We start from the raw sequence: 27129 nt of genomic DNA, 5'->3' as shown, positions 1-27129 counted from the left end.
TCAAGGACGATTCGAGTGAATCAGAACACAGCAGTAAGTCGTCTACATACTGTATTAATACTGATCCGCTCTCAGGTTGAATGGATTGTAAACAATCATGCAAAGCCTGTGAGAAAATACTTGGGCTGTCAATGAAACCTTGTGATAAACTAGTCCAGGTGTACTGTACTCCTCTGTATGTGAATGCAAACAAATATTGGCTGTCGGGGTGCAGAGGTACCGAGAAGAAAGCGGAGCAGAGGTCAATCACAGTGAAAAATTTCACAGTGGGAGGGATTTGCATAAGGATGACAGCTGGATGTGGCACTACGGGGAATTGGCTCTCAACTATTTTGTTGATCCCCCTTAGATCCTGCACTAGCCTGAAACCCCTCCCCCCGCTCTTTTTCACAGGGAAGATGGGACTATTGGCAGTGCTGGACGTCCTAACCAGAATGCCCTGTTGTAGCAAGCGCTCTATTACTGGGTAAACTCCTAACTCCACCTCTGGCTTCAGAGGATATTGTGGGATTTTTGGAGCTATCCTACCATCTTTTACTTGAACCACTACAGGAGCTACATTTGCCATTAATCCAGTTCTTGTCCATCCTTGGTCCAAAGTGACTCCGGTATCTGGGAAGTAATTTCCTCTACCTTGGACGGACACGTATCTGTAACAGCAGTGTGTGACATTAACCTTTGTGGGGAGTCTAGCATATCCTGCACTTCCTGAGCGTGAATCTCGGGTATATCTAAGAACACACCTCCAGGAGTACAATATATGACACACCCCATTTTGCACAGTAAATCTCTCCCAAGTAGATTAGTCGGAGCCGATGCAGCTAGAAAAAAAGGAGTGCTTGGTCTGCAAAGGCCCTATCATAATCTCTGCTGGTTTGCTTAAAGGGTAGTGTTGTACTACTCCCGTTACTCCCATGGCTGGAATTGTTTTACCAGTGGTCTTCATACCCACCGTCGAATTTATCACTGACTTGGCTGCCCCCGTATCTACAAGGAAAGGTAGAGATCTACCAGCTACACCAATTGTGACCTCGGGTTCACTTCCAAGGCTCGCAATCAATTTCACTGGCTGCAGACTACAGGTGTGGCCCCACCCCTATTGTATGTGGTGACCTTCTCGCAGCGCGCTGGCAGCTACAACATGTGAAGGGGGTAACTGGGAATTTTCAGACACTTGCCAGTCTCTTTTTGGTGGGTACCTTCTTGTTTCCCCTGCATGTGGCTCATAACTCCGTCTCTGCGGTCCCTGATCCCAATTTCGTGTGTCCTGTCGTTGTCTAGGGGGTTGATATACCTTGTGTGTGTCTTTAAACATACAATTCCGTGCAATATGTCCCTCTTTCTGACAGTTGTAACATGTTATCACATTTGACTTACCTACAGGGGTCTGGGGCTTTGGCTGAGGTGGCTTTGTTGTAAGGGCTTGTATACTAACTGCCATCAGCTTATCGCCCTGTGACTCCCTGTGTCTCATGATGTTCCGATCATGTTCAATAGCGGTCTCTCTCAAAGCAGCCACCGACAGACCTCGCCAATTTGGTTGAGTGGTCTGTACCCTTGTTCTCAACACTTCCTTTAAACCATCCATTAACACACAGAAACTGCTACTTCCCTATGATGCACATTTGTCTTAATGTCTTCTATTCCAGTATACCTAGCCATTTCCTGCAGTGCCCGATGGAAATAATCAGGAGCAGGTTCCCCTTCTTTTTGTCTTATGTAGAAGATTTTGTTCCACTTGACAACAGCCGGGGAAATATACTCCTAACTGCAGGTTGATCCGTTTTACATTGTCCTGATTGTACTCATCAGTGAGAGGTACCTCTTCATCTAACTTACAATCACCGATGAATCTCGCAGAGTCGATATTGGAGGGCAAACATGCCCTCAGCAATATCCGCCAATCTTTATTATTGGGTTCTGTGGAGTTACCCAGTTCTCTAATGAACCTTTGGCTGGCAACTAGATCTTTCCAAGGATCAGGAAATTCTGACATAATTGTCCTTAATTCTGTCCGAGACCAGGGGCAATGCATTGCAATGTTCCTGATGGGAGTGGCTCCCGAAGCGTCAGTTTTTCCATTTGGGACTGCTATTACTCTGACAGGATTAAGTTCAATAACATCACTCTGGGTTGATTCTACAATATGTGGTGTAATTGTTTCTGCGTAATGTACAGTGCCGTACTTACCTGTCGACACGACCTCACCTGTCCCTCCACTAGGGGCCATGCTACTCCTCTTACTGGTTGGGCTGTGCCCACTGTAGTCTCTCTTATGGTGGCTGCTAGAGAGAGTGCTGATATTGTGGTAGGCTCATCTTCCTTGTCGCAGTCCTGGGGGAAGTTTAAGACGGGATACAACTTGCACGGGTTAACATTAGCATCAATACAGTTATCTACTTTACCCTTATCACTAATACATTTATTAAGTGCATTTTTATCATATACCAGTATGCCATTCTCTGTAGCCATTTTCTCTCCTGTTATGTATGGTGGTGGTGGTGCGGTAGCTATCAGTTTCCTGATAGGATTGGAACCAGCTGCTTGAGCTAATCCCCGTTGTATCTCACCTTCCTGTTGCCATAACTGTAAATAATCATAATGTCTAATTCGTTGCTTCCCGGATTTTATTAGACATATCCATCTCCTTAAATTTTGCAAAACCTCAGGATTAAAACTGCCTACCCTGGGAAACTTCTCCCCATCGTTCACAGTCATACGTTCCCACTCATTGCATAAAACCTCGGCGTGTGATCCATATTTCTCACACATTATATACCTGGCCGACCCTACTGGTCGCGGTATTATATCAACCTGAACCTTGGTTGATCGTCCCTTACTTGAGCAACTGGCCCCCATTATTTGCAGGTATTGCTTTCTCAGCGAATTCCTACAAAAACCACGTTCTCAAAGGTAAGGCGACGGTGAAAGTCCAACGAGTGCCTCCACCCACTCTCGCCCACGTCGACCAATACGTACACACACTGCTTCAACACTGGCGTACTCAACCCAGGGCCCCTGCAACCTGAACCTCTATTTACTGGGGCATGTGGGAGTATGCTACCCTCCCCAGTAAGTATCAGTTGCTGGAGAATTCCTGAGTGATCAGCGAACCTCCCTTAAAATAAAATAAAAACCTACACAAATCACGTTAGAATGTACAAATAGCGTTTATGATCCCGCAAAGCGTACGCAAACTGCGTAATGGGTATCAAGGTAACCAACTAATGCACACAATTATACGCAGTGCGACTGTACCGCATGTAAGTAACTATTACTTATCCGCCGAACGACCAGCGGAATCGGTTAGATAAGGCTGCGAAACCTTCAGCCGGAGCATATTCTCAAAACGGGCCTATATGGGTACTGCGCCAACCCCCGGGGCTGCGCTCACTACCTCTGACCTTTCTTAAGTCAGGGTCTTCAGAAACTTTGTGTAGGTACTTTTAACGAATTTCTGACTTTAGCGGACCTTCTGGTCTGCGGTAACACTACTTGCTCCTTTTACCTTATTCACTGTTAACGTGAGATGGCCTTCTCTCACGCCACCACGTGTTGACTTCATGGGTGTCCTTCTACGAGATCTCTAATTTTCTTAAGGTTCACACCAAAGAAAACTTTACTTGCATACACACACTCTCTCACTTCATATATACTTTGATTTTTCTGTACAGAAAATTTCTTTCATTCAAGTAACACAGGTTAATCCCAGAGGAGATGCAACGGGAGAAGGATCTTTTTAAACTAATTTTAGGAAACTGAAAAAAATCTGTGCTATTATCTCGTGGCTTCCGTATCACCTACTAAAACAATGCTATCGTGTGATATGTATCTAGTGGGCGTATCTGTACGCACGTTGCGTAATTTACACCACGTGTGTAGGCCTTTGCGTAGCGTACGCTGTCTCGCACGCGGTCAGAGACACGTGTACACAGGCCGGATACGTCTGCAGTAACACAAATAACACGCTTCTATAAATGTAAACGATATTTAACTATAATCGTTTACCAAGCACCACACAGTATCTCCTGTACAACCTTTATAACTGGGTCAGGCTGCGTGCGTGTTTTTACAATTTCACCCTTAAGTATTACTCTTTACTTTTAACTAAAAATAGCAACAAATTTTCTCAGCACATTTATCAATGCAAATGGCAAACAGAAAGGTAGATATGTGAAAGTACACAAATGAAAATACAGGTGTGTGTGTGTGTGTGTGTGTGTTGCGTGCGCAATTCACACCAAACAGAAATTAAAACAGTTTTAAAAGACAATAGCTTAACGTTCTTACCTTTCGGATCCGGATCCCACCAGCATCCCTACAAACCAAGCGGAGCAGACGCTTATCTGATCAGCACTACCGTATCCCCAACCACAAACACGGCTATAGGGGATAGTACCTTCCCGCCCTTTGCAGATGGATAAAGTCTGCCTGGTTCCGCTTGGCTGCGGATATGAGGAGGCCCGAACGATGCCCCCAATTGATAAAGTCAAATATTACCTTTGAACATAAGCTATATACTTATTATGGACTAAGTACGCAATTGGCGCACGGAGTACCGTAAGGGTACGCACTTAGTGTAGCAGACGCTAGGCCGTGAGCGCGACGCATGAGCAGCACATACGCTCACGGGCTTACGCTTAGTATCGAGTACGCTATAGGCGGCCCGAGTACCGTAATGCTACGCTATTGGCGTAGTGGACGCTGTGCCGTGAGAGTGGGACACGAGCGGCGCAGATGCTCACAAAATGATACACAGTAAACCTTATTAACAACACACTGTAAGGGTATGTTTATACTGTAAAACTTAGTACTATAATACTACAATGATGTAATGCTTATTGACCTTGATAATATGAAAGCTGTTTGAGCGATTGAGATGCTCAAAAACCCTTGGTAGTAAATGGTCAAATACACAAGACCTGGTATGGATTTAAACGACCACTCAGGCTCTAACACCTTCGTGGAAGATTCTTTTAGTATAAAAAGGGGTAAACAATACAGCTTATACACTACAGAACTAACATAAAAATCTACACAAAATAACAAGGAATAATATGAACAATAGCAAATGATCGGAAACACAAGCAAACAGAAAGAGAATAAATGGCAAACACAAAGGATAACAAAATGGCTACAGAGAACTTACACACGTGGGAATGATTCGCAAGCGCGTCCTGGAAACCAGCCCTCAGCCTTCAATGTGAAAACCTTGCAGAGAGAGAGTGACTGGTCCAGCAATGGTGGTCTTTATATACACAACATACAGTAACAATACAATGGTCCCTACAATCTCATTGTTCATTGGACACAGGAATGTGTCTCTGCATTATAACAAAAGGTCATAGGTGGGTTCGAACAGGTGGGCTGTGTCTTTCTCCAACTGCTCAGGTGGGAGGTATCCTCAGGATTCCCGCCGCATGGATAATGAACAGCAAATACAGTAAATGTCTATAAACTACTTTTATACATAACTATACGCAGAAGCGAGCAATCTCTTCCTAACCAACACCAAAATGTTACTATTAAAATACTCTACAGCTGGACACTAAACACCACCGTTCAACCTTTATCTGACCCTTCCTATCATGCAAAGAGGAATCCCCTTGTCCACGAACCGTTTACACTAAACATACTTGCTGACATTGTTAAGGGGAATATTATCTATAAAACACACTATTTGGGTTAAATATGTTGCGATCGAGTCGCTCGCTAGACGCTCACAAACTCCGCCGTAAATACACATCTCCATGCGCAGGAGACGTCGGAGCGTCCCTTACGCAACCTGAGGGGATGCATACGCACGGGGGAGTGGGTGCACGAGCAGCGGGCATGTGCATTGGGGTTAGTACAAGGCATTGTGAATCAGGATATTTTTCGACTTTGACAACTAATTGTTCCTATAATCTAGACATATTCAAAATATATAAAAAATAACTAAAATAAGCCATGTATATTCGAACTCACGGACTTCGAGTCTGTAAACCATTGCTCTACTCATAGTGCTATCTCTAATGCTAGATCCTCCAAGACATCATTCTTCGAAATTCATCCCTCTTTGAAGAGTCTAATGCAATATTCAAACGCATTCAATCTAATTAATATGCACAACTTAGAAAAGCCTAAAGATCCCCCCATGTTTTTCCAAAGACAATCCTTCCAAATTAAAATACATATTTAATACTTATTATTAAGACTATAATAAATTTCATTTGATATTGTATTTAAATTTTACTCTATATATAAACACATATAATTTTTATCCTAATGTCCAACATAAAATATAATACAAAACATTAAAAATTAAAAGTTAATTAATATACATATATTTATATATATATATACACACATATATATATATATATATATATATATGCGCATGCACATATACATACACACATATACTGTATATACATACACAAAGGAATTACACATATGCGTACAACCGATCAAAAGAATTCCTCTCCTCGATTACGTGGAGTACTATTAATTAAAGGCAGCTAATCAGACCCCAAATCAGGATCGAATATTCAGTTCAAATAAACCCCAGCTCTAAGTCTGTTCCTAATCCAGAACCCATGCGGCACTAACGTATTCTTCTCTATCTAGCGAAAATACACAGTGCACTAAATGTCCAGATCTATAGCTGCATATATAATCGCTTTAATGAAGTATCACTCAGTTGATTAATCATTAAGGGTGGGGACGAGTGTGGGGCAGGGGTCAGGCACTCATTCTCATAAGATACCATATGGAAGTGGGGATACAATCAGACCTATTGATCTACCCTAAAAATACCAATAACACTACTATTACACCATAATGGGTAAGCCGGACTAACTAGGCATAAATACATATATATTAGACCGATGTCCCTCACCACCCATACTAGCCAAAAAAAGATGTCAACTTCAAAAAGATTAGTGTTTCAAGCAAAAGACTCAAAGTCAATGGTTTCGTTTAAACCTTGTGAAAAAATGGTTTGAAGTCGGTGCATCCATAATATTTCTTTATTACACAATGCGTTTGAATATTGCATTATTCTATACCAAGAAGGATGTATTTTGAAGAATGATGTCTTGGAGCATCTAGCATTAGATATAGCACTATGAGTAGAGCAACTTTTTACAGGTTTACAGACTCGAAGTACGTGAGTTCGAATATACATGGCTTATTTTAGGTATATGTTTATATATTTTATATATTCTCTTCGACAAAGCTCTGGTAAGAGCGAAACGCGTCAAGACACTGGTGACTGCTTGGCATATTCCGGGGACACTCTGCTATTGTGGACACGCATCCTCCTGCACGGATAGATGGCTTCAGGCGGCTTCTGGAAGTAGGTAGCGGCACAAACACGAGGGAGAATGGAGACGTCCGGTGCCTCCCAGCCGGCTCCTTTCAATTCAATACTGCTGACCCGATCTCTGAACATTATTAGCACATCTTGGCGGTGAGCGTGGTATGATCCATTTATGATCTAAGCACTAATACCGGTCTAATACATTATTTATTCTTCATATATCTATTGGAACTTTACCAAGAGCTCGGGACGAGCACCCGCGGGGACAGTAAATTCAACTATTAGCGGGACTATTATCAATTGATATCCCCCATTAACCAAATCAGTGCACTGATTAAAGTTAGGTTGATCCACCTCTTATTAGGATTTAGGAAAATTATCCACTAGGTTGGATTACTATACATAGAAATTGAAAATCACCATCATGTGGGAAGTGATTTCTGCTATTTAATCTAATTCACTCAGTTATGTATATTATGTACATTATTTATATATTCTATTATGGTTGATTTTTGAGTTTTAAATTGCATTATACTAAATAAATTATTAAGAATTCTGCATGTGTTTTTAATCATCCTATGGACCATATGGTATTGAGCGCAGAGTATTTGTATATATTCTTTTGCTGAAGGGTCATCTCCTTCAAAAGGGTAGGACACCATTATTTAATGCTCACACATGCATACATTTATACTCTGCTGCTAATTTTGAATTCGAGTCTATATAACTCTACAGTGTATGTTATTTTATTTTCTCTTTTTATATGAAAAGCACCGAGAGTTAGATTGTCGTTTTTTTGGGTAGGTCTGCACTGAGGTGTAGATGTGTGTACTCTCTGGCTGCTTTATACGTTACAACAAATTTTCTTTAAACATCTGCTCTTTTATTTGAGTAAGTATTATTGGGTCATTTAGGATGAGTGAATTCACATGCTTTGCCAATCGTCTCTCCAGGAGAGAAATGTACTTACAAACAGATGATGATCCTCTAGTTCTAAATAACCCTAATAGTCAGGAAGATGGTTTGATAAAAGGGTTCTTTAAATTAGAAAATCTATTAAAGGATGAGATGAGAAACTGGTGGGATAGTGTATCCTAAAAGAAATATCTAGCCACCAAACAAATTCCACGGGGGCTTCGATTGATTAAAGCACCAGCTATACAGGATGACCCTAAACTTATTGAGAGTTGGAATCTAGCTTTAGATGAGTGCTCATTCAAATTGATTGAGCCTCTCATCCAGTATAGAGAAAGAAAAGTTTTGGAAATAGGCACTAAAATAGAAGAAATTAAGGCCAGTCTGATTCAATATAAAGATTCTCCCATGTTTAATGAAAGAGATAGGATGACAAATAAACATGTAGAAGCATTTTAACAAGAGATTGTAGCAAACAAAAATAGAAAATTAGCTAGGGATAGACAGGATAATCAGGTAAGAACGTACCGCTAAAAGGCCTATACTTATATCCCTCCAGTAAGGAGTACTGCACAACCCTCTGGGAGCCTTGAGGCGGACGAAGGTTTGCAGATTAATCCAGTTGTTAGACCTAAACAAAGCTCCTTCAGATGTAGATTACACAGTGAAAAAAATGAATATACATATTTTTCCCCACGATCAATCTATAGAAATAGACGGGATGAGACTCATGCCCCAATGGAAAGGCACTCTAATTATGATAGACCATTGAAGACAAAACCTTTTTTAGAAGAGGGTCACCGATTAGAGCAGTTTCACCACAAAAATCGGTATGCACCACTTACAGGAGGTACCCCAAAAAGGCAGAGAGAACAAGAGGGAGAAGAGGAGGGTGGAAGTTACGTAAGGAAACCAAGATTCCAGTAAATCAAGAGGGTATTTTTAATTTAACAAATAAGACTCTTACTGATGATCAGATATCTTTATTAAAAAAGGGGCTGAATTTTGTCCCTACAATAAATCCTAATCTGTTTGATTTATTTGTCGAATTGAATTATTTTGTTAGAAATGTATGTAGAACTAGGTATTTTGCTTCAAAAAAACTGAAAACTATAGAGGAGGCATCTCTGATACTATTGGACTCTTTGGATACTGAATCCCTTATGATCCTTGAGAACTTATGGGATGAGAATCATGTGGAGGATGTAAATGTAGAAGAGAGGAAACTGTTTGACATTAGAGAACATGAGGACATTCATTGTATCATAGATAGAATTTCTTTTAGGAAAAGATCTAACTTTTATCCCAGCAGTCAGAAGTCAGGTACGATTATGTACTTTTATAAAAAAAACAATGGAAGACTTCAAACTCATCTGTAGTAAAAAAAAAACCGTATGGCTCTAATTTATTTAGTAGATAATTTAAAGCCTTGAAGGAATTAGAACGGGATCACTCAATAGTGATTAAGAGTGCAGATAAAGGGGGAGGGGTGTTTATTCTCACTAGAGAGGCTTATCTTAGAGAAGCCTACCAGCAATTGGAGGACTCTCAATTTTATAGTAAACAGACAAAAGATCCCACATTGGAATTTCAAATAAAGTATGTACAATTATTGGATCAAGCCCTCAGAGGAAATATAATCACGAAGGATGAACATATGTTCTTATTTGTAAAATATCCTATCACACCTATTTTTTATCACATCCCGAAAATTCACAAATCATTCATCACTCCCCCGGGGCGACCTATTATTTCTGGTATTGGGGCACTCACTTCTAATTTATCACAGTTTATTGATCACTTTTTACAAAAATATGTTATTGCACTTAAATCTCACATTCGTGATACTACACATTTGTTGAGTCGTATGAAGACAATCAAATGGGAGCCACAGTTTAATTTTTTATCATTGGATGTACAAGCCCTTTACACTCACATACCCCATGAAAAGGCGGTACTGAAAATAAAATAATATTTGGATACGGATGTTGAGATCTCTGAGTCTTTGAACAAATTTTTGTTGGATTCTATTTTATTCATACTCACTCACAATTATTTCACGTTTGAGGGTAAGTTTTATTTACAAACACTGGGTACAGCCATGGGCATGAGGTTCGCGCCAAGTTTTGCAAATTTATATATGGGTGCTTTCGAGGAGCAATATATTTGGGGGGGACCATTTGGCACGAACCTCATGTATGATGGCCGGTACATTGACAATTTAATCATTATTTGGAATGGGGATGAACACTTGGCACTTGATTTTGTTGCACATTTGAATACCAATTCTTATAATCTTAAATTTACACATAATTTGAGTAACATTTCTGTTAATTTTCTTGATTTAATTATTTCTTCAGAGGGTAATTGTCTTATTACAAATATGTATAGGAAACCAGTGAATACAAACAGTTTCCTACACTATACCAGTTGTCATTACAAACCATGGCTGAAGAATGTGCCGTACAGCCAATTTAGTAGACTACGTCGGAATTGTTCTAGTTTGGAATTATTTATTCTGCAGGTAGAAAAAATGTATCAGGACTTCATGGAGAGAGGTAATCCAAAGTTTATCATTGAGTCTGCATACGAGAGAGTCCTTAATAGTAATTGGAGAACACTTCTACACAATAGAAATAGAAGTAGGAATAAAGATAGAAAATATAAGGACAACACTAGAGGTGAAATAGGAACAACAGTAAATGTATTAAAGAGAATGCATAGCTGACTAGTAGTGTTATTGGTATTTTTAGGGTAGATCAATAGGTATGATTGTTTCCCCACTTCCATATGGTATCTTATGAGAATGAGTGCCTGACCCCTGCCCCACGCTCATCCCCACCCCTAATGATTAATAAACTGAGTGATACTTCATTAAAGCGGTTATATATGCAGCTGTAGATCTGGACATTTAGTGCACTGTGTATTTTCGCTAGATAGAGAAGAATACATTGGTGCCGCATGGGTTCTGGATTAAGAACAGACTTAGAGTTGGGGTTTATTTGAACTGTAGGTTCGATCCTGATTTGGGGTCTGATTAGTGGCCTTTAATTAATAGTACTCCACGTAATCGGAGAGAGTAATTCTTTTGATCGGTTGTACGCATATGTGTAATTCCTTTGTGTATGTATATATGTGTGTATGTATATGTGCACGCGCATGTATATATATGTATATATATATATATACATGTATATTAATTAACTTTTAATTTTTAGTTTTTTGTATTATATTTTATGTTGATCATTAGGATAAAAATTATATGTGTTTATGTATAAAGTAAAATTTAAATACAATATCAAATGAAATTTATTATGTGTCACAACTGAGGGCCTGAGCTGACGGGAGGCAGCCTCAGTTGTAGGGGCTGAGATGTAACGGAACCTGGGAGGTTGTATCAGACCCCTAGACATGTAAGTAACATGTAGAATAACTGCCCGAAGGCGTGACCACGACAACCAGGATAAAAGTCAATGATGTTTATTATGACAAACTCCGTAACACAGCAGCAGTAAAGGAAACATAAAATTCAACAGAGGATAGATACAATTCCTGGGTACTACAGGGTGGCAAGGGCCACAGGCACTGGTAGTGTGAGACAGTTCTTATAATCTTCTAGTTGGAAAGTCCTTACCAGGCCTGACTGTAGCAATGGAGAGAACCCAGGATCGTACCAGCTGGTGTTCCAGGAAAGGCTGGGCTGCTGAAGATAAAACGGCTGCTGTGGATACTGGCTGGAACCAGACTGTTGTTGGTACGGAGTGGATACTGGCTGGAACCAGTTAAATAATAAACGAACTTGAGAGCGATGAAATAATAATGAAGTTTGGAGTTTGAGAGCGGTGAAATAATAATACCGGTGGAGAGTGGTAAACTGCAGAAAGGACACCGGCCCTTTAAGAGAAGCTGTACACTGCTGGAAGCTGGGCTGGAAGCAGGTGATTGATAATGAAGTTTGGAGTTTGAGAGCGGTGAAATAATAATACCGGTGGAGAGTGGTAAACTGCAGAAAGGACACCGGCCCTTTAAGAGAAGCTGTACACTGCTGGAAGCTGGGCTGGAAGCAGGTGATTGTTGTAACTGGAAACAGGTGAGTCCAGAATGGATCGGAGAGTCAGGCTACACTGCAGATGGAATGCTGGTGCGGGTCTCTATAGCAGAAGTCTGGAGACAGGAGCTGGAACCTGGAAGACAACCACAGGAGAGAGACAAACTGGAACTAGGTTAGACAACCAAAGCACTGACGCCTTCCTTGCTCAGGCACAGCTTACTTATACCTGCAGCAAGGAAGGGGTTGGCTAGGCAATTATGCAAATCAACAATACAGACAGCAGATTGGTGGAAATGATCAGATGACAAAATCCAAGATGGCTGCGCCCATGCAGACACTTGGAGGGAAGTTTGGTTTGTAATCCATGTGAGAATTGAAACAGTAATGGCGACGCCGGCCACAGGAGACAGGAGACGCCAGACTGACAAGCGCACATTTAACCACGCGGGCACAGCGGAGGCCGCTGCTGATGAAATCACCACTCTGACATTCTGCATGTGGAAACTCAGGAACAGCGGGATCCGGTTCTGGAACGCTGAGCCAGCCTTAGGAGGCATCTGAAGGGTAAGTAATGGCGTCCAGATACCCGGATCGTGACATTATGTTCTTCTTAATAGTAAGTATTAAATATGTATTTTAATTTGGAAGGATTGTCTTTGGAAAAACATGGGGGGATCTTTAGGCTTTTCTAAGTTGTGCATATTAATTAGATTGAATGCATTTGAATATTGCATTAGACTCTACCAAGAGGGATGAATTTCGAAGAATGATGTCTTGGAGCATCTAGCATTAGAGATAGCACTATGAGTAGAGCAATGGTTTACAGACTCGAAGTCCGTGAGTTTGAATATACATGGCTTATTTTAGTTATATTTTTATATATTTTATATATTTTGAATATGTCTAGATTATAGGAACAATTAGTATATTTATATAATATTATCCGGTTTAAATTAAACATTTAACATCCGTTAATTGTGGTATGGGATGTGTATATGAGGTGGGAGTGTTTTAATTAGAGTGGTTCCCAATAAGGGTTACAAATAATAGAGGTGGATCCCTATAAAGAGGTGGATCATTTAATTACAACTACAGGTGTCCCGAGTTGGATGGACCAATCGAGGATACCTAAGGAGTCTTAATAGAGTCACTGTGGAAGGAGAAGGATACTCTTCGACAAAGCTCTGGTAAGAGCGAAACGCGTCAGAGGACACTGGTGACTGCTTGTCTTATTCCGGGGACACTCTGCTATTGTGGACACGCATCCTCCCACATGGCTAGACGGCTTCGGGCGGCTTCTGGAAGTAGGTAGCGGCACAAACACGAGGGAGAACGGAGACATCCGGTGCCTCCCATCCGGCTCCTTTCAATTCAATACTGCTGACCCGATCTCTGAAAATTATTAGCACGTCTTGATGGTGAGCGTGGTATGATCCATTTATGATCTAAGCACTAATACCGGTCTAATACATTATTTATTCTTCATATATCTATTGGAACTTTACCTAGTGCTCGGGATGAGCACCCGCTGGGACAGTAAATTCAACTGTTTGCGGGACTATTACCAATTGATATCCCCCATTAACCAAATCAGTGCACTGATTAAAGTTAGGATGATCCACCTCTTATTAGGATTTAGGAAACTTATCCACTAGGTTGGATTACTATACATAGAAATTGAAAATCAGCATCATGTGGGAAGTGATTTCTGCTATTTAATCTAATTCACTCAGTCATGTATATTATGTACATTATTTATATATTCTATTGTGGTTGATTTTTGAGTTTTAAAGTGCATTATACTAAAAAAATTATTAAGAATTCTGCATGTGTTTTTAATCATCCTATGGACCATATGGTATTGAGCGCAGAGTAATTGTATATATTCTTTTGCTTAAGGGTCCTCTCCTGCAAAAGGGGTAGGACTCCATTATTTTATGCTCACACAGGAATAAATTTATACTCTGCTGCTGATTTTGAATTCAAGTCTATGTAATTCTACAGTGTATAAGTTATTTTATTTTATCTTTTTATATGTTATGCACCGATAGTTAGATTGTGGCCATCATAAGATTAGGCATCTTCACAAATAGAATGTCATATGGGGAACGATGTAATGGTCCTGTGGACCGTGGTTCGGATGGAATGCAAAACAAGTGGCAAAGCCTCAGGCCACAAGAGTCCAGTTTGTTTGGTACATTTTTGCAATTTATTTTTCACAGTGTGATTTAATTGTTAAATTTTTTGCACTTGACTGGGGGTGGTAGGGCACATGTAATTGTTGTTTTATGCCCATCATTTCACACATTTCTCTGAATACCCTTCCGGTAAAATGCGTACCTTGGTCAGAAGAGATAACCTGGGGAAGTCCATACCTGCAGACTAAGTCCTGCACTATCTTCTTGGCTGTTATACTAGCTATTGCTGTGGCTACAAGCAATGCTCCACCCACCTGCTAAACAGTTAAAGTCAAAACATACTGCAATTGTCTTACCTTTGGGAACTGAATGTAATCAATTTGTACTACCTGAAATGTTCTCTCTGTGGCGGGAAGGTGTGATGATATTGTAGGCACTTTTCCACCTGGATTGTTTTGGAGACAAATTAGACAGCCTTGACAAAATTTAGAAGCCAATGCAGAGAATCCAGGGGCATACCAGTAGGTCCTGACTGAATTAGTCATTGCAGTTTTAGATGCATGGGTCAGACCATGAGTGACCTGAGCCAATGCAGGTAAAAGCGATCTGGGTGCCACTGGCTTGCCTTCTTTGCTGCACCACAAACCATCAACATCTGGCTGGCATCCTTCCCATCCCAGGTGGAGATTTCCTGTGGACTGGAAGTTAATTGCATATAAATCAATGCTAGTGTATCAGATATACATATTTCAGACTTTACATACACTTGTTCCTTTAACATAGCCGTGGATTTTGCTATCCGATTCACTCTGGCATTTCCTTTAGACACCTCATCTATGCCAGAAGTGTGGGCCTGGCACTTTATTACAGCAATTTGTTCAGGTTCCATTACTGCTTCTTAAAGTTCTCGCACCTTGTCTGCATGCGCGATAGGTGCTTCATTAGATGTTAGGAAATTTCTCATTTTCCACAGACAAAATCTTGCACAACACCAAACGCAAAGCGCGAGTCAGTGCAAATGTTCACAATTTAACCCTTTGCTAGTTTGCAAGCTCTGGTCAAGGCTACAAGCTCAGCACTTTGAGCTGAGTGAGGGGCTGGGAGGGGTCTAGTGTCCAGCATTTGTCTGTGTGCACACAGCCTATGCAGATCCAAGGCTGCCATCTTCTCGTCATAAGCAGCTTCCATCCACGAACAGTGTTAAATCTGCATGAGGGATGGGTTCATCAGTGAGGCCAGGGCCATGTGTGTTGTGTGTCCCCATCTTCCCCCTCCTCCCTCTGAGTCTGTAAAGACTCATCCCTTACAGGCAGAAGGGTTGCGGGATTCAATGTACTGCAGCACTGGATAATGAGATTGCTGGGTGCTAGCAAAGCCAGTTCCCACGTAGTGAGCTATAAAGTGGTTAAATGCTGCATTTGTTTGCATGTAAGCTTGAGGCACATACAGATACAATGGTTGATTCAGGACAATATCTGCAGATTTGTGAACTAAGATTGCGGCAGCAGCCACTGCTCGCACACACACCGGCAAGGCTCTGGCAACTGGGTCCAAAACCGAACTGTAGTGTGCCACAGGGCGTTTTTTTATCTTTATGCTGTTGAGTTAACACACCTGCAGAATGTCTCATCGCTTTATGACAAAACAGGGAAAAAGCTTGTTATACTGTGGAATGCCTAGCGCTGATGATGGTGTCAATGACTCTTTTGTCCACAATTGCTCAGGGATTTCCGAAAGCCAACCTGACAGCGCCTGTGAGACAGGCATAAGCCTTTTGTCATCATACTGCCACAGGGCATCTTGTACAGTGTCAGTGTGTTGCTCTGGAACATGCAGAAAGAATCCAGCAGACGAGCAGCTGATATAACATCTAAGATTTGCGATGAGATAGCGACTAAGCAAACTGACAGGGGCACTAGTGGACAACAACAAAAAGCGTGTTTGTAAGAGGACCTAGCGTGACAGTCATTGGCTCTGAAAGCATAATTTCAACGGAGCTGTTTGAGATTCCTACTGCAGTGACAGTTTTGTCAGAGGTAGGAAAATCCTGACTTCCTGCTATTAATAAAACAGAGGCTTTGGTGTCTATTAAGCAAGAAATGGGCTTAATATTTATTAAATTTACCATGGGATCATGATTATCTGTAGCCAATACTGGATACACCGGAGCCTTGACCTCCTGTCAATATCTACTCTCGGGACGTTGTCTAAAATCCCTATGATTGTAATTGTCAGAGGATTTAAGTCTCCCCTGCACGGAGGGTTTTTTACAATCATATGACAAGTGTTCCTTTTCTCGGCAGTTGTAACATACTATAACTCTCCAGGGAGCTGGCCCCCTCTCACTGGAAAGTGCCTTGTGAACTGGCTGAGCCATCTGCTCAGCGGTTTCGATCTTGTACATTTATTAATTTCTGTTGTCTGTTTATCCTTTTCAACTAAACTATTTTCGCAAGCAATTATGGCAGGGAATGTTTTGTTAAATACTGTTTCTAGTTCTAACCATTTGGCAACTAGCTGATCACTATTAAGCTTATCAGCAGTAGCATCCTATTTTAAATTGCTGCATCAGGGACGTATGATCATTGGGTTAAATACAGCAAGTAATAATTGCAAAACATCTCTATATGTGGGCTGCGAATATTTTTAGTTAGAAATAAATTATCCCACGCTGCTTTGATCTTTCCTGGGGTCTTGCAACTTTTCTGCTAGTGCTCTAAGGTCTAATGCCACCCAGGGAACATGCATGGAGTATGTAACAGCCAACCCCACACCCCCAGCTGGAGAAGCTGTGATAAGCCTGACCGGGTATAGGGTCGGATGTAACACACCAGGATCTGCAGGGGTTAAGGTCTGCGGTATCATGCGTTGACCTCTACCTCTGCCTAAAGGTGTTACAATGTAGTCCAGTGTCCCTGCACTAGAAGAATCTGGTGACTGAACATGAACTAAAGTTTCCTGTATTGTAGTGTTATCAGAGAGGGAAGAAACGTCAGCAGCAACTTAAGGGGTTTCTACGGACCATTTACCCTCTGCTCTATTTATAGAGGAAGGTGCAGAGGCAATGATCAGGAAAGTGTCTATTGCCAGTGTCCCTTAAATGATCAGGAAAGTGTCTATTGCCAGTGTCCCTTAACTCTGTGGGTACTGGGTAATCTAATGCAAGTGGGGGTATAATGCCTCCTCCCTTTCTCTAATTTCCTTTACTGTTATTAAGTCCATATTTTTGCCGCATAAGGTGGAGAGTTTTGTATTGGAGGTGACAATAATAGTGAATCAGCTACCCACAAACAATATAATTTACATTCATTGCAACTTATCAACTATTTCCTAAATTATTCAAAATATTTGCATCAAAGGTACCTGTAAGAGGAAAGGTTAGATAATTATCTGTTCTCTTATTCCATTTTTTTCAAGAATTTCACTGCAACATCACCATACTCACAACGCTAGCCGGTGCACTCAGAGGGATTTTCTCTTTGTGGACTGATTTTGCCCCATTCGCCTTCCTCTAGTGTACACAATTTTACCTCAAAAACCAGCGCTCACAAGCAAATGGAGTCTCCTGCCACTTGCAAGGAGATGAATGAATTCTTTTCAATACAGTTAAGTATACCCACAAACGTCACTGTCACTGATAACAATAACTACAGTAAAACGTTTATATAATGTTTGTGATATAAAAAAACCACTAAGTGGGGACATTAATTCAGCTAACTTCGGTGAAATTGAATAAGAATGAAGAGTTTTAAATAATGTTATATAATTGCAACAATATGAGGTCATTTCCTGTGTATGATGATTGGCTGTTCATAGTTTAAATACTGGGTGTTTTAAAGGTCAGTTGCTGACCGAAATGCATTGACGACAGAAGGAGTGTGAACAGCCAGCTTTTTCCCACACCATCCCAACACATATTGCTGACTCTGGAAAGAAGGTAATTTTTTGATTATAAGTATTGCTTTCTAACTATTCCAGAGATCAGCTGGGGTGTGTGTGGTAACTTTTATTTTTTTATTTTTTTATTCTATTTTAACTTTGGTGTATTTTTATGTTTTTTTTTTTTTTTTTTACCGGTTGAACCGTTTGGACTGTACCCTGTGTTTTAAATTGTTGGATCCTCCCAGACTTTGGGACTTTTTGTATAATAAAATTCTGCTATTTTACACTCGATTGGTGGATATAATATTTTCCTGGAGAAAAAATTGTGGAGGAACCTTTCGGGTGAAGGTTACCAAGGGAAGAGATACCATGATGTGCTTATAACAGAAACAACACTGTGAGTTGGGGTACGCAGATTGTGATTATAATTTAAAGAATTTTAAAGATACCTTGATGTGCTTGTTCCTTTCCGATTTATAGTAAGTCGGGTACGTTTGCCACTACTACCACACGGTGGTGGAATAAAATCTGATTAAAGTACGCATAGCTTCTGGAAGAAACATTATTTTAGAAAACAGTGTATGTCTGATGATATTACACATTGGATATTTTTTTCTCTTTTCCTATGAATGAGTCCAATATTGGTACTGGGACAACCGGAGGAGATATAAGGGGACAAACGTGAATGATACCTTGATGTGCTTCCTAATCTCCAGTGACAGTGTGAGTGAGGTACGCCTACCTTCTTTTGGTTAAAGATACCTTTACAAGTTTGATCCTTCCTGTGTCTATAGTGAGTGTGGTACGCTCCATCTATTGAATCTCATCTTATAAACCCCCTGTTTCATATATACAGAAGTTTGCATAAAGACTGTATTACACTATATATCTTTTTCTCTTTCTTCACATTCAAAACTCTGACTACATACCGCATCACCTTGAGTGGAATCAAGCGCAGAGTGGAGTAAAAGGGAAGCACGAAGACACCCAATAACAAAGAGAAGGAACGTATTCTCATATATATGAACTTTTAAAGCGCCCAGGGTTGTATATCTCCCATTTGTATTGTATATTATACCCACAAACGTCACGTCTGACGAGAGTGCTTAAACTCTCTCTCCTCAGGCTGTTATATGTTTCTCAACAAGAAAAGTAGTCACACAGATCTATTTCCTATCAAGTACTTACAATACCTGCCATGAGAAATGGTCCTTACACCTTCATCATACCTTGGGCAAGAAAAAGTCACACAAATCTATTTCTTTCCCCTGTGTTATAAAGGCTGATATGAGAAGCTTTACCTTTTCTCTGTCCCTGACACGGGTACAGAGTTCAGTTTACACACATGTACTCAGAGGCATTCATCTCTTACATATATACATTGGAACACAAAATACTTGTAGCAGCTATTGCATCAGTTTAACCCTATACAGTTCCAACTTTCAATGCTTATTAACACAACTGTAAGTTATACAATGTATACCCTTTATATTATTGATGGAAAAAATTAAGGCTAAAACCTGAAAAAACGAGAAAAGCAATATATGCATAAGTTGGAGTATTGCAGTATATAGAAATAGTAATGATTTCTGGAAAGAATAGTGTTAGATGTTAGTTCTAGAAAAAGAAGTATTATTCATGCATTTCATACATATCTACAGACACAGAAAAATATGCTTTTTCATCTAGTCCTTACCTCAGGAACAAGGTTCTTTTTGGAGCGAGCACTGCACACACGGGACAGACGTACTGTATCGCGATGCCGCAGAAAGGGAAGGTGTGATGAAAGTTTTTCACCTTACAGCGCTATTTAGTTTCAGCGGCAGAAGACCCAGCAGTCGTGTTGTCCCGTGCGTGAAGCAAATCGTCCAACCGGGCAAAAAGAAACACCAAATGTGGTAGCAATAAATCGAGGAGATACGCCAGGATCAGATGAAAAAGCATATATGGTTTATTTGCATCTAGGCCCAGATGGGTGTCAGCAGAGCACACAGGCTCAGTGAGACAATTTGGGTTACAGTGATCACAGTTTATATAGTATACAATACACATTACATCAGAAATGGCTTACGTGACAGAGAACACAGTCTGTCTTAATTACTGTCATCCACATACAATACTTATTCCTAATTATGAGCCAGTAAAGGCCCCAGGCAGTCACTTAGGGGCCACAAGTTAGTAATAAAGCATATACACCACTCTCAGCCCCTAATGACGGAAAGTGGCCCTTATCAGTAGGTCATACACATAAACCCTAATTAGTAAGAATCAGGTGCAGACAAAAGATGAACACTTTAATACATGGTTCAGAATATAAGTTTTCTGCACCTAGGAATATATTGATACATCAAGCTTTTAACCCTATAAGCATTCAGTCCCAGTATAAGGGGTCCAAATTTCTCTGATAGGCTGCTGTGCGAAAACGCACAGCAGCAATCAGAACTGAATTAGGCCCCTCAGGTCTACGTCCTGCACCAGTTCTAAAGGAACCATTTTACTGATTTAGGCCCTCATTCATAATGGATCACTAAATTGCAAAAATGCAAATCGGGCGATTATCGACAGACTGTGCATGCACTGCAAATGCATTGCGCATGCACGAAGGCCGCATTGCAATTGCCGTGGTTCGTAGGGTCAGTGAGATGTGATTGCAATTTGATTGACAAGTTTCTATTGAATTAGTGCAGGACGTACACCCAGTGGGAGGTTACATGGCATTTGTGTGGATTGGTTGGGAAAAACGCAGGCATTTCATGGTGGTTTTTGGGGCATATATCTGATGTCAACTGAAAAAGCTTGCGATTAAAAACGTGGTGCTGGTGTGACTGCATTTGCATTATTCTGTGTAACCCTGGGGTCTTCCATAACTGTTGGTGGTACTCGCTTTCTGTGTATGGATCTGCTAATGCATATGCAGAGCTGCGATCACATCGGTGAGTGTCTTTAACCATTTTAAGGTGGCACTGGACAAACGTTTTTCAGCAGAAGCATTTTTGAGACAATTGCAATTGCAATCTCGATTGCGATCCATGCAGAATGAGAGCATGAATAGTGAATAACAACTGAAATCCCCATCTGCCCAGGAAGGATCTACAGTATGGGACTAATTCAGATCTGATGGTTGGGCTGCGTTTTTTGCTGTCCTGCGATCAGATAGTCACCACCTACAGGGGGAGTGTATTTTCCACATGGGTCAGGCCACATGATTTCTGGTGCTAGTCCTGCCAGCAACTCACCCTACTGTATATGCTTCTCAAATAGCGACACAGAATAGAAGTTTCTCAAATAAATTTATAAGCTTCTTCAGGAAAGTAAAGGGAGTGGGTATCTAAAATGCACACTTTCCTACCCTCCCGGAATGGCCGGGAGGTTCCCGAAAATCGAGTGGTCCTCCTGGCCCCTGTCACGATCTGGGTAACTGAACGCCATTTTCTACCTGTTAGGTGTCTCCTGAGATTGGCTCATCGTGCCAGGGCCGGGTTATAACTATGTTTTCCTAACAACTCTTTTAGTATTGCCCTCAGAGCTGGTTCAGCAGCCTTCTTATTGTGCTCACTTAACTGTGGTATAATGCTCTCAGTCCCGTCGCGGCCATCACCGCTGCGCCTGTGGTCTCACCTCATGAAAGCTGAGTGCGGCGTCCTTCATGTGCTGCGGCCGCTGTTGTCATCCCTGTGGCCGCTTTGCATGTGTGGGAGTGCGTGGAGACTCTGCTGCTGCGGCCTTCACCACCATTACTGTTTGGCACATGGTTCCTCAAGTTCATCTTCTCCCCTTCAAACTCAGGTCATGGGCGCAGCCATCTTGGATAGAATCACATGTTGCTCTCCTCACCAATCCCCAGCGCTGCTGCTGCCTGTGCATAATTGTCAGCCAATCCCTTTTACCTCGCAGGTATAAATATCCTGACCCAGCACCCAGGAAATTGTCAGTGCTTCGATTGTCCCTCCAGAGACTCCAGTCTGCAGTTTTACTAAAGACTATCCTGTGAATGCTCTCTCCGGTACAGCCTGACTCATCTGTATCTACCCTCTGCGGTGCAGCTCCAACTCTCCTGGGGTTATATTCTGTGGTGCAACATGTCTCCATTGCTTTCGCACCCAGTCCTAGCAGAGTGTGTACCCCGGCTTCCAGCAGCCACTCTCCAGCGGTTCTCTGTTTCCATTACCATCAGTAACTCACTATCATAGTGGAGTGATATACCTGCGATCCCCAGCATCACTTGATTGCTTCACCTGCGATCCCCAGTATCATTTGAGTGCTTCACCTGCGATCCCCAGCATCAGTTAATGCTTCACATGTGATCCCCAGCATAACGTAATGCTCTACCTGTGCTCCAAGCATCACAAGGCATTATAAACTAATGCTCCGGTTACTGTTCTCAAACCAGTAGGAACTCAGAGACTTTATCTTTGACAGTTATTGTTTTGTTGCACTTTTTATGACTTTTATTATTTAATAAACACCCTTAAAGGCACCTTCTGTTGTCGAGGTCACGCCTTCGGGCTTTGGTACTACTGATCCTGCACATGTCTAGGAGTCCCATCTCACCTCCTACATTCAGATACCCCGCAGCCCCTACAACTGAGGCTTCCCGCTACCGACACCAGCCCTCAGTTGTGACAGCCCCCAGAAAGGTGGGCAAGCCTTCCCGCTTTCCCTACGCTAATTTACAAAGCTGTCAAGTTATTGGTTTTCGTATTTTCTGATGTCGATGTATGTCATATTTTTTTTATCCATTTACGGCCGTCAATCACATTTGCATTCATGTTTTCAGTGTTTTAACTAGATTATTGACAATGTTAAACGCGGCAGTGTTTTTAAGCAAGTACGGCCGCATTTGCACTTTTAGTTTTGATTTTCACATACATTCATGATTGGTTGTGTTTCAGATGTAGGAGTGTCTGTGCACAACCATATAAATACGCCCCAAACTGTCCACACCTCGTGAGTTTAATTATTGGTGAGAAGAGAGGTTGTGCTGTAGAGGTTGGTGAGTAGTTGTTTTTTTGTGGAGTTTTTTGAGCAAGTTCTGAGTGTAGTGTTGTGTTTGAAAGTAGTCTTGTCATTCTTGTAGTCTTGTTTATTTTGGTTTGTCTTATTTTTTGTCCTAGTTTTCTATATTTGGAGTCCCTTGTCAGTGTTTGTTTGTTTGTTTGTTTGTTTGTTTGTTTGTGTGTGTGTTGTGTAGTGATAGTGGAGGAGTGTGCTGTTTGTCTTATTTTTTTCAGTGTTAATTGTTTATCCACACAATTATGTGTGACTCAGAGGTGGGTGAGGTGGCTGAGGTGAGTGAGGGGGAGGGTGTGAGTGAGGGGGAGGAGGTTGGTCAGGTGGAGGAGGTGAGTGAGAGTGAGTTTAGTAAGGTGGAGGAGGTGGGTGAGGTTGCTGCTGCAGCCTCAAGTGACAGTGACAGTCATACAGCTACGCAGCCACGCACCACTACTAAGACTAGGCGGAATGTACAATTTAGTTATGCAGAAAATGTGGAATTTTTGCAGGAGCTGATGAAATATCAGCATCAGCTATTTGGGCCTGAGTCCGCCAAGGTGCCATCATGGAAGAAGACATTGTTGTGGGCAAAAGTTGTTGCTGTAAATAGTGAGGGGGTGGTCAAGCTTTCAGAGGTCACGGTACAAATGGTACTATGACATAAAGCGCCGTGTGAAGTCCAAAATAGCCAAGGAGGTGAAGTCGGCTCGCAAGACTGGTGGTGGACAGCCCTTTATTGCCAGATATCTGGACTATGAGGAGCCCATGTGGAGTTTAATACCTCCTGAAGTAGTGTCAGCAACCCATGGACGTGATTCCGATAGGCCCAGGAAGGATGGTGAGCATGTGTTTTCTTAATAACATTTACAAACATTTGTTATGTATTAATGTATATTGTAAATGTGTGGCATGTGACATAGCACATTACTACCATCTTCAAGTGCACGTCACCAAATACATAGTTTTTGATAATGTTTACTACAAAAGGCAATGTAGCATATAACAGTAGTGTATGTGATGTTGTAATTTAATTATACATTTAGCATGTGAATTTGTTAGTTTGTGTGTCATTGAATTGTAAAGCAGTAATATTGTCCTTTAGCACATTTTAATGTTTTAAAATAGAACTCTTTATTTTTATGCAGTTATCCATGTGCAATGTTCCCAAAACAGTGGTTTACATGTTAGAGGCTGGAGTAATCCTACGGCACTTTTCAACCAGTCACATGTGTTATTTAATTAGGACAGAATGTAATCATGTTTAAATCAAACACAGTATTTGGTGGCTCAGTTTGAGGCTGTATTTGTACCCTGACACAACACTGCTGAATCAGTTACAGTAATATTATGATGGTTATTCATTTTATACAGTGATTTACTTAATTATTTGGTGATATTGTGCTAGTGTGTGTTTGTGGTGGCACATCACAGAGGATGTACCATATTCCATCTTTCATTAAGTTCATTAGATTATAAAAGCAAGATGTGTGTGATTTGTATTGTTAGTGTATGTCTTTGTCATTTTGTGTGATATCTGTGGCCTCTACATCATCTCCTGTGTTGCACTTTCCAGTGTGCATATGGCTATTGCACAATATTTATGTGTTAATGTGTGTGTGTGTTTGCAATATCAGATTAAATAATAATAATCTATGGGGTATATTTACTAAACTCCCGATTCTGGAATTTACAACAAATGCAGTTTTTTTTTTATCCTGATGTACCGTGTTGAAAAAAAACACAACTGCTCGCCCTACAGTCACTCCATTGACATCTGATGATGATGACGCTGCAGAAGCAGGTAAAGTGTCCATTGTAGTACAGGTTATGTTTGTAAAGGAATGGCCATACAAATGTTTTCATTTAATTACTAGGTCCCTCAATAGAAGTCATGAGCAGCAGAAGGCAGCCTCCTGAACCACACCAAATATTGACACATGTGCCAACAAAGAAAGTGAGGTCTGATGTCCACTCCCAACCATAGCAGTCTACCCTGCCATGAAGATCGTCTGCAGTTTCTTTGGTTCCCCCACTCCAAATTTTGGACACATCTCCAAGATGACAACCACACTCCCCTCATCTTGATGGTGAGTATGAGTCTATAACAAAATACAATATTAATCCTCTCTTAATGATCCATTTAATTATAATCATAAACTGGCCAACCAGCTAAATCACCCATACTAACCTTAGAAAATAAAAAATACAAAAAGAAACAAAGCCAAATTGCCTTTTCCACGTCCAGTAAAGATATGTACGTCCACTTCATCCATACAGTAGCAGATGCTGCAACATAAACACATGTGTAAGCTTGTCAAAGGGTAAGGCTGTAATCTACTGTTTAAAGTGTTTTTTAACAAACATTGTCTCCAACATGCAACAATACAATGTTTTTGGTTAACACAGTAAAAGGCAACACATTATGTCTAATGCACTTTTATGGTGCAGTATGTATGATATACCATACAACTCATGTGATTGCTTTCACAATGAAGTAACCAGCTATATTTGTCACAAACAGGCATATGGATGTATTTAAGTTATGAGTGATGTTGTTGCAATGCAGGATATGTAAAATCACCATTCAAATACCTGTGTTCCATGTTTGTTGCTTTTAAGTCATTGTTCTAACATATGGATAACTAATCACAAAATCATTGTCCTTCCAGGTTCAAATAATGCTACCAGCATCCCTCTGCAACACCAGCAACACAGTGACATGGATGAGACAATCATTTTACAAATGCAGCCAGTAATTGAAGGAAACACCCCCCCAGCACCTGTGGGTACTTCACCACTGCTAAACACACCACCACCACAACACAGCCCAACAACACTAGTAGCACAAGGCCCTGATCAAGTGTTTTGGGACAGTTGGGCTACACAGCAGGCCACTAATCAGGATTGCCTGCGTTGGCAGACCCAAATATTTTTAAGCCAACCATCTCACCTCAGAAGAATCAACAGAAATATCAGCCGCCAAAATGAACCAACCACGAGAATTGCAAATACCATGGAAATCATACGGGCAGACATGACACATGTCATGGGCAACTTACAACGCCTAATGGAAGAACAGCACAGACAACAGCAAAGCTACCTCAACATTTTAGAGACCAATCAAATGCTCAATGAATCTATAACCAGAATTTTAGAAAATAACAATGCTGCAATGCATGAACTCAATGCCACCCCCACTAACCTCAATGAAACACTCAGCTCCCAGCACCAACAGCAACCAAGCAGCAGTTCTGGAACAACAACTCCACTTATATCGCCTGTGTCCTCACCACCAAGGTGCTCCACCAGAACACGCCCACATGACAGTGGTAAAGGCAAAAGCCCGTCCAAGCAGCCGCCCCAAAAAAAGAAATAGTATAGAAACAGATTTTTGTTAGGAGAAGAAAACAAGCACATTTAGTAAGTGTATAATTCCCTGTATGTATATATATATATATATATATATATATATATACCACTTAGCACATTACTAATTTAAACAACATCATTAATTTTAACTGTTACAAACAACAAAAGGTGTTTTTTCATGTCAATGATTATTGACATTCTTTGTATTTTTTTGGTGGCGAAATTTTTTTCTGTGCTACACATTGTCCTTAGCATGCAGATATAATTCCGCATTATTTGATTTTCTAATGAATATTTCTTGATTCCAATCAGTCTCATATCCAGGCAACTTCACTAATTGGCAGCCATGCAGATTAACCATTTCTAAACTAGACGACATTACAATAATAACACTATTGTGGTACAAGAGAGTGTCCTAATACAGTATGTTGAACCTAAATTGTGAGCATGACTTTTTTAAGGTTTATCATTATTGTTCC

Source organism: Pseudophryne corroboree, chromosome 3 (genome assembly GCF_028390025.1).
Source record: "Pseudophryne corroboree isolate aPseCor3 chromosome 3, aPseCor3.hap2, whole genome shotgun sequence".
NCBI classification, from domain to species: domain Eukaryota; kingdom Metazoa; phylum Chordata; class Amphibia; order Anura; family Myobatrachidae; genus Pseudophryne; species Pseudophryne corroboree.
Note: the sequence above shows the minus strand (reverse complement) of the source record.